Here is a 13,323-nt window from a genome sequence, read left to right on the forward strand (position 1 = left end):
GAAAGAAATAAAGTTGAATTTTGAATATTAACAATTGTTCATCTTGTACTCTTCTTGTTGAATGGCATTTTAATTCTTTAAAGATTGTCTATTGTTTTCAAAGCTCTGAATTATGGATTTGAGGCAAAGCTGGATTTGCGGTGATTTGGAATTTGAGTTCTAAATCTCATGAAAACTAGGGTAGATGCACCAAAAAGTCTTTTTTTGAAGTGAGAATTTGGTCACCACGACTTTCACTAGACTTGATTTAGATTCAAGAAAAATAACGAGATTTCACAGATTTTGTAGACTGACTATTTGGGCAATTTTTTAGCCCCATTTTGAAAATTTACGATCTCTTCAAAATCGATGGTTGATGTTTGATGGAAATTGAACCCTTTTTTTCTTAATTCAATTATTTATATTTTTCTAACTTTCTTGGATTTTCTCTACCCTTTGTGGACTAGGGCAGGACTCAAGCCACTCCACTTCCAAGTAACCAAGCAAGATCAGGACGAGCTTTTGAATGTTCCTAATGTAAGCTCTTCATGTCGAAACGTTGTTTTTTTTTTTTTTTGATAATATTCATGTTGAAGCATTGTAAGATAGAAGTCAATTGGATATTCATCCAGCCATGGAATAGACCAAGCAAACATCAACATAATCTTCTTAAGAGTGAGTTAGAGTTTACACAAGAATTTCCCATTGCACAATCACATAGACAAAAGTGATGGAGATTTTTCAAGTTGGATAATGATCGTGGCAACGAGTGGATACTACTTTCGCTGAGATCAAGCACATTTAGGGCTTCCATGCATTCAAAGAAGACTAATTCAATTTCCTGTTTTCTTTGAATATCAATGTTGTGGGGGCTTGACATATTGGCTGATTCGGAAATCTCTCTATATCACTACTCATTAGCGATATGAGTCGAGCATCTCCCCATTCTTCATACATGTGTGCTTCTTTCAATCCCAATCCTGCTTCCACAAAAAAACTCCCACCGTCTTGAGCCGATGTGTACAGCAATATCCTAGATCATTTTGTGAAGCTTCACCCCACCATCATCTCTGGCAACTCTCTATCATGCACGAGTTGATCAACTTCTTAGACCGTGCCTTTGTTTCTAGCACACTCTAAACTATCAACTCCGTCTAGATCCCCCTCGCCTATCCAATACTCAACCAACTCATCTTTTTTAATTTCATGGTACTCTAAATAGAGCAATACAGGAAACATTGCCTAATGTTTCCATCTTCTGATTGTTCATAGCGATGGCCAGAATACTCGAGGCTCCGTGCCATATATCTCCATTGTTGAATGCCACAACGATCTTAGTGCATCCTTGATCTTTGTGCATCCTTCCACAAACACATTATCCTTCCCACTCATTCCACATTATTTGACAACATCTCATGCTATAGTGGGCAGGTCTACCACATTTCTTGTTTTCTCACCAAACAAATTCCATGCTTCCTCCTCTATTCAAACCTCCACATTAATTTCGTGGTCAGTGGCCATCTATTGTACAATCTTAACAATCGGGTGGTTATTAATTTCATGGTCAGTGGCCAGCTCATTATACACTCTTAACAATGGGTGGTTAATACAACCTTGGATCTGTTTTGTAGGTTTGGCTATCTAGCATTTAAATCCAGCTTTTCCTACTAGTCATCTAAGATGAGCATGAATCTTTGTTTGCTTAAACTAGTAAGCAATCTCCCTGCAATCTTCCCTTCATCATCGACAATTATGCCAATTCAATCACACCCAATTTACCATTATTCAAGCAGTTTAGGATGATTTCCTGTTGTGGAAGTTGTAGGCATCTCCATCCCCAATGGCGATCTTGATCCATCATTTTCTTAGGATGATTTCTATCAAAAGTTGATACACGTGTTGTGGCGATCTTGATCCAATCTTGATCCATCATTTTCTTAGGATGATTTCTATCAAAAGTTGATAGACGTGTTGTGGAAGTTGTAGGCATCTCCATCCCCAATGAGGATGATTTCTCTCCAAAGTTGAGAGACTTGATGTGGAAGTTGTAGACATCTTCATCCCCAAGGGAGATCTTGATCTATGCTCCCACTGACATCATTTTCTTCATTGATTTCAGAGGTGATTTGTCATTTTCTTCATTGATTTCAGACGTGATTTGTAATAGTTTATTTGTTGCATGTCTAACCGACCTACCCGACTTATTTTCTTCATTGATTTCAAAAGTGATTTGTAATAGTTTCTTTGTTGCATGTCTACCCGACCTACCTTACTTACTTAATTGGAGAAGCAATTTCAACAAAGCCCTCCAAAACAATACTTGTTCAGGTTTTCCAAATCTTTTGAACCAAACCTTAACTTTTGAACCACCCTTGCGCTTCACTCATAAAGCGTTGTCATCTTCCACCTTCTCATATTATAACGTTGCCATCTTCCACCTACTCGTATCTTAACGTTGCCATCTTCCACTTTCTCGTATTTTAGCGTTGCCATCTTCCACCTTCTCGTATCTTCCACTTTTTAGTAGGATTTGCCCTTCTTAAAGGCTTTTCCATCCTCCACCTTCTCGTGGGATTTGAAGAGATATCCAAGCAGCCGAGTTTAGGTGAAATGAGTTTTTTTTTAAAATCTTATCATGCTGAGATCTTTGAACTCTCGAGTTTCTAAGAAGTCGTTGTTGATCTTATGCATGATAGTTGTCTTCCCGATACGGCCCATGCCATGAATGCCAATCGCACCCAATTTATCATTACTCAAGCAGTCTAACAAAAGTTGACTGACATGTAGAAGTTGTAGACATCTCCATCCCCAATGGTAATCCTTGATCCACTCTCCAGTTGACTTCATTTTTTTCATGGATTTGAGAGGTGATTTGCAAGTTTCTTTGTTACACGTCTACCTGACTTGGTGAAGCACTTTTGATAGTATCTTGAAACTAATTCCTTTGCTTCATCTTGTGCTCTGTTGAACCACCCTTGCACTTCACTCATGGCATCGTTTCCATCTCTTTGTACTGCTTCAATATTTGCCTCCAAAATTGGAATTCAATGCTTGAATTGTTCATTCTCAATTTTTAGATCCTCCACCTTGTCGTGAGATTTCAAGAGAACAAAACCAAGGTGAACAAAAGTGAAGTTCTTTCTTTTGGCCAAGAGGAAGATGGAAGTAACTAAGGTGAACAGAAGGAAAGCTCCTTGTCTTAGCCAAAAATGAATCCGAGGTGAACAAAAGGAAGGCTCCTTGTTCTAGCCAAAAAGAAGATCAAGAAGACCAAGGTGAGCACTAAAAGTAAAAAAGACGATCAAGAAAAACCAAGGTGAGCACTAAAAGTAAGATAACGTAATGTTATTACATGAAGGAAAGGATATTACTTGCATACAAATGCGATAAAGAATAAGAATCAAAGTTGGTGGGTTGGAAATAGCTGTCTTATCATCCAAGCCCAAAAGAAAGAAAGGCGCATTTACAGCCATAATATTATATATGGTATAATGTTTCTATGACCAACTCACCTATTCAAATGAGTCATCTCTCTAAAATCTATTCTAAATATAAATTTTGGGTTCAAAATTTTGAGTAATAATAATCTCAACAATGATAAGTAGAAACTTGAAACCAATAAATTTTAAAAACAGAAAAATAAAAATTATTGACATAATTTTAACACCATTGATTTTAAAGCTTTTCGAAATTATCATTTTCCAACATCCATCTCCATGATGGAGATTACATGTTTCAGGGGAAACTATTGAAGAAATGCGTCCCCTGACACACAAAAACACTTTTCCATAATTATTTGATATTTCCACTCACAATCTGTGTTAATTTGTTATGTTAGCTAACTGAGCCCTAATCATGATTAGGATTAAAATTTGATCCCAATGAATCTATTACAATGAATTAAAAATATGGACGCCAACTAGACTGAAGTCTTTCTACATTGGGAAGCTTTATTTGGAGCCAACAGATTGGTATCATGATGCAAAGAGCTTGATGGATATCATATTATTTATATGTGGATACAAGGTTTCAGTGTCAAAAACACTGAAGACAAATAAAAATAAATGTGAAATGGTAAAGCTAAAGGAGAACCTTTGGACCACCTCCGTAGTGTGAATAAAGTAGAAGCTTAGCGGTCTCGTATTTGCTTGCCAGAGGCAAGGAATCTGCTTTACTAATCACTTTAGTTGATGATCGTTTTTTTTTTTTTCTTCTGAAGTGATTCGACTTTAATTGATCGTAATTTGATGCCTTCCGAGTCAAGTGTCGTTCGGATCCTAGGTAAAAAATTTACGGGGTCATTTGGAACCACAATGAGTTTTTATTTGCTTTTTACCAGTGTTCAGAAAATCAACTCGATAGAACTTGTTACCTGCGTGTAAGACCTAACAACGGGTTTCATAGGAAGTGCCAATAGAATTTTTCGTAAAAAATTGGCGTATGTAAAATACAAAAATCATTTTCATATAATTTCTTGTAGAACTTCCCTGTAGGATTTTCTTTCTTTTATATGAAATCCGTTTCTTTGGCCAAAGTTGGATGATTTTTTTCTCCGTGCAAGCTGCTAGGGGTGGCAACAGTTCGGGTATGGGTCCTGACCCAGACCGGACGGGTCCAATTTGAACGTACCCGTAGCCAGACTCATACCTGAAATTATTCTTTCTTTTTTTTGAAGAATTGAAGCATTACAGTTGAATACAACCATTAACCCTAATTCATGAAGCTTATGAATCAAGCAGGCAACCTTTATTTTCTCTTTAACCATCAAATTGAGCTATGAAGGCCCACTTACTAGTACAATCCAGAAAAATTCAAAATAAAATTCTTTTCATAGAATTACCTGAAATGCAATTGAAGCTGGCTTTCTGGGTCAAATATATCTGCATATTCAGCCATTCGTTGCCTCTTTTCTCCCATTAAAACATCTTTCTTTAGAATCCACTGTATTGATGAAGCTTGACATTCCTGGGAGCACAAGAATATAAACCCTAATCCCCAAACCCCTAGTAATTATGATCCTAAAGCTTCAAACCCTAACTTATGAGCTCTGGTACTTAATATCTAGAAAAAGAAAACAAATTTCGAAAGCTCCAGGAACCAATTCCTAAGAGTATGATATCGAAAAACTTTGGGGCTCCAAAAATCGGAACGGATACTGCTAGACGATGCAGAGAATGGAGGCACAGAGGCAGTTGCAGAGCAGAGGGATAATGGCGATTTGGGTAGGGAGACTGAGAGAGGGAGAGAGGTCAAAGTCGAATAGAGAGAGGGAGAGTTCAAGAGAGAAAGAGGTAGAGAGCTAAAAGTCTGAGAGAGGCGGTGGCCGAGTAGAGATGTCACGACGATTTGGGGACTTCGGCCCTTTGGGTAAGGGTTGGGTTTTTAAAATTGGAAAAAGTTATTGAATGTTAACCGTTCAGATCGAATCTCGCCCGATCTGACGGTTACAGTTGTAAGTGTTTAAATTTTAATTTTTTTTTCTACAAATTCAAATCGTTTTTTAAATATGGTTTCCATCGAGGGCACCTAAAACAAATATAAAAAAAATAATTTGTAACACTAACCAAAATACCTCTAAAACTTTTCGAGGGTATTTTGATCAATTTTTTCGTATAAAATATTTTTTGGATATTTATCGTAGATTCGCTTATTTTTTAAGAACACACATCTAAAATTTCAAGTGATTTTGATTTGTAAAAAAAAATTAAAATTCAAACACTATCGGACATTCGTAATTATTAGATCGGCCCAGATTCGATTTAGGCCTTGAACGTTTACTGTAGCGGTACATGAATCGGCGTAAAGTAGTAACAGTTATATTTTAGTTAAGGAAAAAGTTCATACAAGGTCGCAACCTAAAATGTAGAATCAAAGATGCACCTCAAAAATCTATTGAAAAATGTTGTTTTAATGTTGAAAAACCCTCTAATTAATCATCTTGATATATATATATATAGAAAAAGTTCATACAAGGTCGCAACCTAAAATGTAGAATCAAAGATGCACCTCAAAAATCTATTGAAAAATGTTGTTTTAATGTTGAAAAACCCTCTAATTAATCATCTTGATATATATATATATATATATAAATATATATATAAAGATTTTGAATTCCAGAAATAGTGCATCTTACAACACATTATCTAGACCGTCTATTTGAATTTGACCCGTTTTTGAGTTTATAAATTTATATCTAGATATGAAAATAGATTTTCAAATATTCTTAAAAATTTTTTACACCAAAATTCCATATTATAATAAAATTTGGAGGTAGGGCTTAATTTGATTTCTTAAAGTCGCAACCTTATAGAAACCACATATTTTAGTTAAGGAAAAAGTTTATATAAGGTTGCAACCTTCAAATGTAGAATTATAGATGTACCTCAAAAATCCATCGAAAAAGGTTATTTTAATGTTGAAAAACCCTCTAATTGATCATCTCGATGTCAAGATATATGAATTTGAAAAAAAAAAAGATTTTGCATCTCAAATATAGTGCATCTTGCAACACATTATCTAGACCGTCCATTTTCAAGATTTTTATATGTTTATAGATCTGTTTAATTTTAACCATTTTTGGATTTTAAAATTTTCTAGTAAGACTTGAAAATAGATTTTGAGATAATCTTAATAATTTTGTACACCAATATTAGATGTTATGATAAATTTGGAGGTGCACTATAATTGGATTGTTTAAGGTTGCAATCTTAGAGAAACCACACCCTTTAGTTAATAAGTTAATTATAGTTAGGTTATTTTAGGTAGTTAATCATATTTTTAAAAAATAAATAATATTTTAAAATTTTAAAATAATGCTTAAACACTATTTAGTATTTACTTAATAATTTAATATACTAAATATATTATATATAACTAAAACAATCACTTATTTAAAATGGATTTGGGCCGGGTATGAGATGGGTCCACCAATACTCGTACCCTCTGAAATACCTAGTAGCACATGTACCCTATCTTTGGGTCCAAATTTGGACCCATACTCGGACCATGTACAGGTGTACCTGGGTCTTCTGGGTCTATTGCCAGCCCTACAAGCTGTAGGTCCCGATAACATGGTGTTGGGATTTTCTCTCCATGGAATTGTTCGTTAAAAATATGGATCGCAATTGTTCATTATTATATTTGTGAGGATCTGATTTCTAAAGAAAGGATTAAGAATATCTAATTTAATTAAGAAAAAAGTTTATATAAGTGCAAGGCTCTAAACAATGGTGCACGTCAAAAATTTCACTAGAAGAAGTTATTTTGATGCCTAAATATCTTCAAATTGATCGTCTGACTTCAAGATGCAAGTTGAAATAGTGTATCTCATAATGTATATTTGGATTGTCAATTTTCAATATTTTTAAATTTTCATTGATCTGTTTGATCTACACTATTTTTGAAACATTAAATTTTTATAATTAGAGATAAAAATATATTTTAAAACTATCACAAACATTTCTAATATTAAAACTATATTTCTCAACACTATTTGAAGGTGTACTTTACTTTGATTGTTTAGAGCCTCGGTTCTCTACAAACCACATCCTTTAACTAATGCCAAAGATATTCTACTCCCTCCGGGTAAAAACTAACCTAGGATTAGTTTTATGACCCAAAATTTTGATAATATAACCTCTTTAATGCATATATGTATATATATAAATCTCAATAAATTTTTTTTCTTAATTACCCCTTTTAAAAGTAATACCTCAACATTGAACAGAAACGGTGGTAAGGTATAATTATTAGCCCAAATTTGAAGTTTTCTTTTTGGTATGGCATCCTCGCAAAGTAGATCATCTCGAGAAGGAATAGAAACAAACCATGTTCCTGAGGGAGCATAGTGTTCGTGCACCTATCTAATTTCTATCCATTCGCACCCTCCGTTTTTCACGTATTCTTTGAGTAGGCCTCGTGAGGGCAAAGAGAAAGGGTTCACGTGAAGTTTTAAAGGCTAAAGACTCCCAATATTCAGTAACTTGACACTTGCAAAGCGAATGTGTGGTGCGGAGAGTAGAGTGACCACTCAACCATGGGGAAATCCTAGGTTTTCGAGATTGTTTGGGATGCCACGGGCGGGCAAGACCTGGCCCTAGCTCGGCCCAAAATATTCTACGCTTGGGAATTGGTTTTGGGTGGGCCATGGCCTAACCCGAACGTAAAAGAATGCGACATGAGCCCCTCAATTTATATCTTCATCATCTGAGTCTTATTCCAACTATCTAAGATTGACTACACAAATTCTATTTCGACACTCCATTCTATATCAAGGGAAAATTAATAGTGTTATAACAAAATGGTACAAATATAGACCATTATTGCTCCGGAAGGACGGAAGCTCCGAATTTTTTTAGTTTTTTGTCAAGTTTACTCGTGGTCCTATTTTTGAAACCTCAGACCGTGTTTTTTTTTTTTTGAAACTTTTCATTTTTTTTGGCAAGTTTGCCCTAGGACTGATTTTTGAAACCTCGAACCGCTTGGTTACGTTTCAAAGCGGTCCGATGCTTTCAAAATTGGACCATATTTTCAATTAAAAAAAAAGAATAATGAACGGTCCGATATTTTTAAAATCAGACCGTAGTTTCAATAACTAAAGAAAACAATTAGTGATCCGACGTTTTTAACATCGAACCGTATTTTTAATTAAAAAAAAGAACAGTTAACAGTCCGAAATTAGAAACATGGGACTGTATTTTCAAACAAAACTTCAGTTGCCTCCAACTATTGAGGGGAAATGGTAGGAGCCATCGCTAAAAACATCGGACCGTATTTTCAAACTAAACTTCTGTTGCCTCCAGCTATTGATGGGAAATGGTTTTAAATGTACATAAAAATATTGGGGGTTCTATTAACAGTTTTAGAAAGTTACCTTCAAATTTGGCAGAAATAGAACAGGTGGCAAGTAGCAAACATTCACACAATTTTCTGAGCTAGTTCTAATGGCATTTATACAATGTGAGCGCCTCTTTTGATTCATAAAAATAACAAGAAAGTTGTGAACTAGAACAATGGTGAAACTCGAAAGAATTTTCTAATGGGGTATGAACTGTTGGTATTTTTCTTTTGCCAATGAGTGTATATGAGGTGATCATTTGAGACTTTTTTTTACACACGGTCCAGATGCCATAATCATGGTCAGGAGATATTTTAGATCTATAAATTTCCGCATCATCTTTGATTCACCGTATTTTTAAAATACGGTCTGATGGCTAAGAGTTTTTTTTTATTTTTTAATTTTAATTTTATTGAAAATATGGTCAGATTTTGAAAACACTGGGCCACTTCGAAATTTTTTCAAGTGATTCAAGGTTTAAAAAATCAAACTAGGGGCAAACTTGCCAAAAAAATGAAAACTTTTGAAAAATAAACAATTCCAGGTTTCAAAAGTAGGACGGGGTAAATTTCGTTAGAAAAAAAAAAAAAATCAAGATTCCCATCCTTCTAGGCAATAACGACCTATTTTCGGGCCATTTCGTTATCACAGTATTAAAAACCAGTCCATATGTAAAATTCCATTCTATTGAAGGTCATATATATTTAGTCAACAATAAAACCTAACATGAGAATATAGTGTTGGATTAGGATTCATGATAAGGATGCGGCTAAAGTTTTTCACTTAACTACCAACCTAACATAACTCTCCTCCTTTCTCACTCAAGCTTGTCACCGGCAATGGTGAAGTTACCAGCCCCTCAATTTACCTTACCTGAAAATAACTACAACCAAAATATCATAACCACCTTTTGACTTTGATGATTATCCATTCTCCGATAAAACATGAAGGAACTTTGTAGATGAATTTCCAGTGACTGATGCTGTTAATGTATCATAAAATCGAAAAAACATGGAGGAACTTTGTAGATGAATTTCCAATGACTGATGTTGTTAATTTATCATCAAATCGAAAGAGAAACTAAAATCAATGGCTTCGTTCTCCTAATTACATATTGTTGTTACAACAACTGTAATTTCTATACCTTTTATGTAAGTGTGGCTTTTGATCCAAAGCCATGGTCAATCTATAATGCGTTTTAGGAACCATGATAAAATAAAATTTGAAAAGTTAGACTTGATGTTTATTTGGAAAAAAATAAAATTTTAAAAGTTCAGGTATTCTAAAAAAGAATTCTTTAAAATCTATGAGGTCCAAGGTTAAAGGAAAACTTACCCAATTCAAGGGTAGAATACCCCAAATTCTGCATTCCATAGTTAGCAAAGTGGAAGAATACCAATATATTGGTAAATCAAAATATTGGTAATAAAGTGATTTTGTTCTAGGAAAGTTGAAGAAAAAAAAAGCAGGTTAGACATAGCATGACTAGAAGAAGGAGATGTTATCGAATTAATTAAGCAAACTTGGAGAGATAATGTTATTATTAGTGGATATGGTTATAGGGTTCATAAGAAATTGGTGATTTTGAAACATAAGTTGATTTAGTGGAAGAAGGATACTAAGTATAATATAAAGCAGAAGATTGATGAGACTATGATGAACTTAGATCTAATTGAGCAGCATTATCAAAATGGGGGTCTTCTCACTGATCAGCTTAAAGAGGAGAAATTAGGATTGCTAAATTCCCTACAGGAGCATCTTAGAGCAAAATAAATTTATAGGAGACAAAGATCAAAAGGGGTTCAAAGAGGGAGATTTGAATACCAAATTCTTACATTCAATTGCGAATTCGAGAAGAAGACATAATGATATTTCGGGGGTTCAGTTTGGAGGAATATCTTATGATAATAAAGTGGGCTTAGCCAAGCAATGAACGCTACTTACTTAACCCTTATTCCCAAAGGACACTCTATCTCAAGTATCTCTGATATTCGACCTATTGGCCTCTTTACAAGCATGTATAAGATAATCATAAAAGTTCTTGCAAAGAGATTGAAGGGGATCCTTAAGAGTGTTATCACAGGCTCCCAGACGGCATTTATAAAAGGATGGATTATAATTGATGGAGTCTTGATAGCACATAAGTGTATCCATTCGAGGGTCTAGAATGGCAAGTGAGAAGCTTTGATTAAGCTGGATCAAGACAAAGCTTATGATTAGGTAGACTGAGAAGTTTTGTTGGAAGTCATGAAATGTATGGGGTTTGGGGAGAAATGATGTGGATGGATTAAGGGTTGTTTGAGTAGCACACATTTTTCGGTGTTGGTGGAGGGAAGCCCCAAAGGCTTTTTTCAAGGCACTGGAGGGCTGCATCCAGGTGACCCCCTTTCACCTTTTCTATTTATGATCAAGGGTGAAGCCTTTAGTAGGTGCATTCATAACGTGGTGTTAAATGGCATATGTAATGGTTTTAGGATGACACTGAATAGACATAAGCATCTCATTTGTAGTATGCTGAAGATAACATTTTGTTTTGTGATGCTAGTGTGGATCAGATTATTAATATCAGAAGGATGTTGTTTTGTTGTGAAGCTGGGCTCGGTTTAAAGGTTAACTTTGAAAAAATATCAATTATTGGAGTAAGGTATGAATGAGATTTAATTTCATCCTTTGCTTTCTATTTAGGATGTAAAGTGGAAAAGTTTCATATTACTTATTTAGAGTTGCCAATTTCAGATGGGAGACTTCCAAAGCTGGTATGGGACTTAGTTCTTCAAAGAGATAATACTAAATTGGATTTGTGGAAAGCTAGACATTTATCCCAACGTGGATGTACTACTTTGATTAATTTTTTGCTATGTAATTTACCAGTATGTCCTTCCTTTTGATGCCCATGTCAGTAATAAAGCAGATTGAAAAACTTATGAGGTGTTTTTTATGGGGATCAGGGGACTTTAGAAAGAAATATCATCTAGTCAGTTGGGATAGGGTACGCACATCAGTAAGGGAGGGGGATTGGGGATTAAGAGGCTCAAATATACAAATTTAGTCTCTATTGGCAAAATGGTAGTGGAAATCGAGACCTGGGAAAGAGTTATTAAGGATCTCTATTCCTAAAAGAGAAATATGGTGTGGATCGTTCAAACCAATGGATAGGGGGAAGTCGGGGGGCTAGATTCCAATTCTTTGTTTGGAAAGAGGTTATGCAAAACAAAATGTTTATGCTGCAATCAATCAGATGGGAAGTTGGTTGGGGATCAAAAATTTCTTTTTGGCATAAAAAGTGGATCGGTGAGTGCACTTTGAAGTTTGATTATCCTTTGGTCTTTGATGCATCAATAAGTCCCACATATAATATATGATTGGGATATGAAGGTTTGGATGATAAGGTGCCTATATAGTCGATGATGAATTTATAGAATAATACTCAACACTTCTACAATAGTTAGAAGGGATAAGGTTATTTTAGGATGCTGATGACGAGATGGCGTGGGAGGCTAAGAGTGACGACTGTTTTTTTGTTAGTTCGGCTTACAATTTATTATAACATGATCAGATTAGGTGGAATATATTCTCTCTGGAAAAGATCTAGACGTGAAATATTCCACATAAGGTGACGTTGTTCTTATGGATTCTCTCTTAAGGTAATACTTTAATTTTGGATAATCTTAGAAAAAGAAGAAGAAACATTACAAATGTATGCATCTTATGTAAGGATATTGATGTTGAACTTTTGAGGGGAAGAGACGAACCCGCTAAAGTCTTGGGAAGCGAAAGCAATGTCGTAAGACTGTAAATCGCAGAGATCAGGTTTTTACCAGAACAATTGAGAAACCTGATAGAGGGATAGGAGGAGGCCATTCTCTAACGTTCGGCTTTCTTCTTGGAATCTCTGAGAAGGTGACCCTATTTTTATAGGATGTGGGTAGTTATCTTCTACCCATTGGATAAAAGCATCTCTTATCGCTAAGAAGCTTTTTTAGTGATAAATATTTAAATGTATTATTAAGATAAAAAGAGAGAAATGGCACATGTGAGGCCCCATGACCACCCACACATATCAACATCTCCCACTTGGCCATGAGAGCCAGATACATTGAAATATCATAAAGTCTATACCACTTAGTGGATTTAACATTTATGAGTATATCCTTGTCACGAAGCTTTTCACGCTAGTAAGGTTATGCATGTCATGATACAAAAAATATCCAAGGTCATGTCATGGGGTGTTTCATGCTAATGTGGTTTTTCTTCTCATGATCAAGACATTAAATAAAAATATCCCATTTGAGAGTTTTTGATTTAAATATTCTTAAGTCCCATCAAAGCTATATGCTTTGATAATATTTATGCACTTAATCCCTTTGTTAAAGGGTCTGCAATCATATTTGAAGATGACAAACAACTTCCATTTATTTTATTCTTTTCAATAATATCATAAATGTAATGATAATCAATTTCAATGTACTATAGGATCTATTTCTAATTGATGAGATGACAACTTGATT

At 34.8% G+C, this 13,323-nt stretch overlaps 2 long non-coding RNA genes across 2 annotated transcripts; one reads left to right on the forward strand and one right to left on the reverse strand.

The window, feature by feature from the left end:
* The first annotated feature begins 538 nt into the window (after nt 1-538).
* Nucleotides 539-5,334, forward strand: LOC148779893 (uncharacterized). Its single transcript, XR_016045034.1, has 2 exons — nt 539-2,793; nt 3,154-5,334. It is a non-coding gene; the product is annotated as an uncharacterized LOC148779893 (long non-coding RNA).
* Nucleotides 620-5,341, reverse strand: LOC110007507 (uncharacterized). Its single transcript, XR_002281387.2, has 2 exons — nt 4,820-5,341; nt 620-3,224 (listed from the first exon to the last, which is right to left on the reverse strand). It is a non-coding gene; the product is annotated as an uncharacterized LOC110007507 (long non-coding RNA).
* Between the last annotated feature and the right edge of the window lie 7,982 nt (nt 5,342-13,323).

Source organism: Amborella trichopoda, chromosome 11 (genome assembly GCF_054954075.1).
Source record: "Amborella trichopoda isolate Santa Cruz 75 chromosome 11, AtrichopodaSantaCruz75HAP2 v2.0, whole genome shotgun sequence".
NCBI lineage: Eukaryota > Viridiplantae > Streptophyta > Magnoliopsida > Amborellales > Amborellaceae > Amborella > Amborella trichopoda.